Consider the following 5,191-nt stretch of genomic DNA (forward strand, 5'->3'; position numbering starts at 1 on the left):
TGCCAACCTATACAAGGTAGGGAGGGAGCACAGCAGCATTGCTGCTTAGTAAAGCTGCTGCTTTCTTTGCTCTGCTTGGCGCAGACAGATGCATGGGCATCATCTGAACGCTGGGCCTTACCACTAGCAGGAGGGAAAGGATTTCGAGAAGAGAGGCGCCCAGGACACCGTGGAGAAGAAAGCACGGATGTACTTAGATACACTACACAAAGCAACATCAAGTGGGAAATGTGAGACCAGAATTGCAGAATTGCAGAGGGCTATTTAAGGTTCAAGTTATAACTGCTTATTTTCTGGGCGATTCATCTAATTTCTCCAGAGCTTTTTCAAAAGATATAGAAGAGAATCCCCCGTCCCCTGACACAACCCCTTGTATTTTGGTGGAAACAGAAATCTAAACTTGAGGCTAAAATTCAGGCATTACTTGGAACCTCTAGAGTGAAGAAGAGAGAGGCCCAAACATTTGATCATGCATTGCATGCATGTCTAACCACTGAGACAGGTCATTTGAATTTTGTGCTATCATTTCCTCTGCTTTAAATATGCACGAGTGATCCATGGGTGTGGAACATGTCTGTGTCTCGGTTTGCATGACCGTCTTTCACCCACGTTAACCTCCCAGCTAAATGCACTTTCAGGGAACTTTTCTGGGGTGGGTGTCAGAGTGTGGTTCTCCTTGTTTTTTTTATTCTGAAGCAGATTTTTGTTTGTTCTTACATTTTGAGCATTATAAATGTTCATGTGATTTTAAAAAAATGGGACTACCTAGTTATGATTCTAAGGTACAAGAACTGACTGAGAAACAGTGAAAGACTGTGATAGTCTAGTGATACAATGAAAGGGGCAAACATTTGCCTTTCCTCTGGGCATTTGTAGAAGACCTAGAATAGCTGTGTAGATAGTAGTTGTATTTACTGGCTACCATGGGTCATAAAGTGACATCAGGGATTTGTGGGAGGAGCTGGCTCCAGCTCAGAGAGTGCAGGGTGCAATCCTTCTAACGACCAGGCTCAGCAGCATCACCTTGGGAGCTTAAAATGGGCCGCAGTAACAGTACATACATGTGGGACTCAGGCTGCAGTTATCATACATACATGAGGGAACCAGCAATTGACACAGACAAGTGTTTTGGTTTTTTTTCCAGATAAGCCTATTTTTTTTTTCTTTTTGAGCCAATGTCTTGTGTAGCCAAGGTTGGCCTTGAACTTGATATGTAGATGATGATACCTTTGAAATCCTGATACTTCTGCCTCTACGGTCCAAGTGATAGGATTACAGGCATGTACCACAAGCCCAGTATGTAGTGAGGTAACTTATTAACTCTCATATATTTTCTTTAATCTTCCACGCTGGTTAACGGCTCATGCTTTCCTCTGTGCTCTTCAGCATACAAAGGGTATGTGGGATGCTTGTTTCCATGCATTCGTCCCCCACGTATACAGTTCCAGTGAGAAGTCCAATTCTGGCAGGCATATAGTCTGTAGACTTTCTATACTGTTCATGGACTAGGAATGGAATTTATTCCTTAAAGAGTTGTAATAAATAAGGAAACATTGAGAGACAGCAGGAAAAGCCCTGCAACAAAAATACTAGGGTTCATATAATCACCAAGACTCACAATAATTATGGTAGTGAGAATGGTACAACAGCATTGGAAAAGCCAACAATTAAACTACAGAGACCACATGACCTGTAGGTCCACTCTTAGGTATGTATCCAAGGGAAGCCAAACCATTCCACATGGAAACTGTACACACATGTTCACAACAGTATCATTCACAATTCATAATTACTTCCCAAAGGCAAATGCTCTAAATGTCCCATGCTAAAGGGTACAATCTGATATGGTGACCCTGCTTTAGGAATGAGAGAAGTGTAGGAAGCAACAAGATTACCTTTGGAAGCATGAGGCAAATGAAAGATATGATCACCAAGGACCACCTATTGGATAATGCTGAACATATGTAATGCCCAGAATAAGCAGCTAACAGGGACAGGACAATGTAGTTTCCAAAAGGCCAAGTCAGGAGCTTCTTAGAAGGAAACTCTAATGTGTATAAGTTTACTCTGGAGAGCATGAACAAATTTGAAAATTTACTGTAGTAATGATGGTTCATAACTCTGTAAATATACTAAAGCCTATGGAATTTAATACTTTTTATAAGGATGAATTATAGATCTCAATAAAAGGTTACTTTTAAAATGTGGTTCCTAGATTTTGAGATTTTGGAGACTAGCAAGGAAAATTCTAGAATTTACCATAGTTACCCACTTTGTTCATTTGCTTTTGATAAAGAGTACGCTAAATAATACCACTTAAGGACCACTAACAATGGCACTGATATAATTTACTAAGAAGAAAGTATTTTTAGTGATTAAAAGAATCAAGGAATGATGAACTATTTGCTAACTGGAATAAATGCCGCTTCATTTAAAAAGTAATATGGAGCCTGAATGGATGGCTTAGTGGTTAAAAGCACATAGTGCTCTTTCGGAGAACCTGAGTGTGGATCTTAGCACTCCTATCAGGGCTGCTCCCAACTGCCTAGAAGTCCAGGTCTAGGGGCATCTGATGGCTCTTAGCCCCCAGGGTACTCACATGCACATAACCACACTACATACATATACATATAAAATATCATGTGATTTTTTATAGGTAACTACAACAATACTAAATTTTCCTTTTTATACTGTTTGAAGTATGCACCGCTCTTGTTATTACTTTGAAATTCTTCTAGGAAGGCCTCAAGCATAGGAATGTTTCAGATTGTTTGCAGTTTGTACATTCCATGGTCATGTTAGTGACTTCATATACATTTTGGTAATTTATTTATTGATAAATGAAAAAAATCTTAAATGATAAAAAAGACTTTATTTATATCTAAAAAGTCATATAATCCAAAACTACAAAAATAAAAGACAATTTCTGGAAACTTAAGGACTGTCTTAAGTAACACTTACTATGTAAAATATAATATCAAAGTCTAAGCAGATATTTATGCTTCTTTCTATATAGTCTACAACATCTGAGCTAGAATTTTCTTCTTGGAACTACACTGTTGACTTTCAGTTCTAATGCTTAAATTTACAACTTGGGTCTTTTCTCACAAGCAGGAACACATAGCATAAAACCCTTTCTACACAAAGAAATAAAAATAATTAAAAAAGCAAGCAATGGATTTCTACTATAGGAAGACAGAAAGGTGTGTTTGTTTTGCAAACACTGGGGGTGAAGGGATTCCAAATCCAGCTAGATCACACCTACTTGAGGGCTGTCTAGATTGCCCATTTGAAGAACAAGGTGTAAAATGCTTCCACCATTTATTAACCAGGAATCAATATCCAGATATGGGGAAGCGATACCTCAGTTTACATATGAGGAAGAAGGCTTGCTGTGAGGCCTAGACTGAGCCAAAGTGAGGCCTCACTGGCTTCCTGTAGGAAAAGCTAGAGATTTCTCTGCAGACGACATCATCATTTTTTAATAGCAGTGTAAGAGTTGGGGTTTCCACTGAGAGACTTAGTTTTGGGTCAGAGTAAGAAGTTCAGAGCACAGACAAGGTGGAGATTTCAGGGTGAGGGGGTTAACAGAGGGAAAGTTAAAACCAGGATAAAGCCTCTTTTCAGATAGAGATCACTTTGCAGAGGTAAAAATAGCAAAACAAGAATAGAAAAATATAATAGCTACAGAGATTCTCAATTCTAAGCCCAGACGCTTTTGTAAAATCACTTTGAAAGAAGGCGCTCTCTTGAAGATAGTCCTTAGCCGTCTTATTCCCCGAGACCAGGGTCCAACCCCTGTGAGGTAGAGAGCACTGACTGGAAGGGACAAAGCTGAGAAGTAGGGATGGTGAGAGCGGAGGACCACGTGGAGGTGGTTTATTGCATAGCACTGGGTTAGAGGTAGAAACAGTGAAAAAGGGGGCAACAGGAACTTTTACTGATGGACAAGTGGAATAGTCCAGGGATCTAGGAGCAACATCAGCTACTTATACTTTTACAGACAATTAGGGATTCCACGTATAAAGATGATGGACACTGGTCTGGATACTGAAGCACTCAGGTCAAGGGCATCTTGCAGTTGTATCGCAGGAGAGTGTGTGAGAGCCCAGGGGTACTGAGCAGTGGTGTGGGCTGGCATAAACTAGTGCATGCACAACAGACTTGCTGCATGTAGTTAAAATATAGTGAACACTGGGCTACGCATACCATTTCAGGGAGGAGTTTAGTTTGATCAATACACTAGGGTGGATTTAAAAAACCTGCCTTTTCCTGGAAAGGATATTGAAAACCAAAACAATGGTGTCCAGTCACTTGGAAAACTGTGTGCAACTCTGGGCTTCACAGATCTACTGTGTGTCAATAAGGGAAATTAACCTTGGAGGAAGACAAATAGCTCATCTCCTCATGGCTGTCAGACACATCTGTGGTAGGACAGGGCTCAGTTCTAAGTCACTGTAGCAAATCCAATGTTCTGGGTGTCCAGGAAGGATTTCCCTCTGGCTCGCCTCTAATCACCTTTCACAGCCAAATTCCATGTCATGGAGATAAACCCAACCCAGGGTAGGTCACAAAACCGGCCATTGTGTTGAGCCTAGGAGATCTGATCCTAGAAACATTCTGGCAAAAGCCATAAAGGGGCAACTGGGTGGCCTCCCACCTTTAAAGTGGCAGAAGACTGAGCTAGCTCAGAAAGCCCCTTTGTTGACTCCGAATTGGTTAGAACGTTAAGACCAAGAGCAGCTCTTTTCTCATCCGAGTGACCTGCCTCCTATGAAACATTTTCTTGTGGCAACTGTGCCAAATCCACTGTAATTGGAATGAGAGGACAGAAGCCTATCAGCTGCTGATCAATTTGCAGATAATTTGCTTTTTTCCATAAATCTTGATAGTGTTGACAGTCCATCCTAAAATACAGTTGTTACTATGGATAGATATCAGCACAACTCTCCAGCCCGTTCTTGACTTCAGTCAGTAAATAGTCCTATCCCATCCCAGGGTGAGGGCATGAAAACCTGAGAAATCTTACCTAATTCTGTTACACCAGACTTTAAATTTTTAAAGTTACTTTGAAGAATGCTGATTAGTTTTAGCTCAAGGGGTGGGCTGGTTAATATCTGATACACCCTAAGCAGGAGCACACGTCTTCCATGTGCTGCCAGCAGCTCTGGTCCCTTCTAAGGCTGTTGCT

At 40.8% G+C, this 5,191-nt stretch overlaps 1 protein-coding gene across 1 annotated transcript in view; it reads right to left on the minus strand.

The window, feature by feature from the left end:
- Positions 1-5,191, minus strand: part of Nectin3 (nectin cell adhesion molecule 3) — a 137,399-nt gene that overhangs the window by 21,974 nt on the left and 110,234 nt on the right. The window lies entirely within an intron of this gene.

The sequence above is a fragment of the Microtus ochrogaster genome, chromosome 2, assembly GCF_000317375.1.
Source record: "Microtus ochrogaster isolate Prairie Vole_2 chromosome 2, MicOch1.0, whole genome shotgun sequence".
Taxonomy (NCBI): Eukaryota; Metazoa; Chordata; class Mammalia; order Rodentia; family Cricetidae; genus Microtus; species Microtus ochrogaster.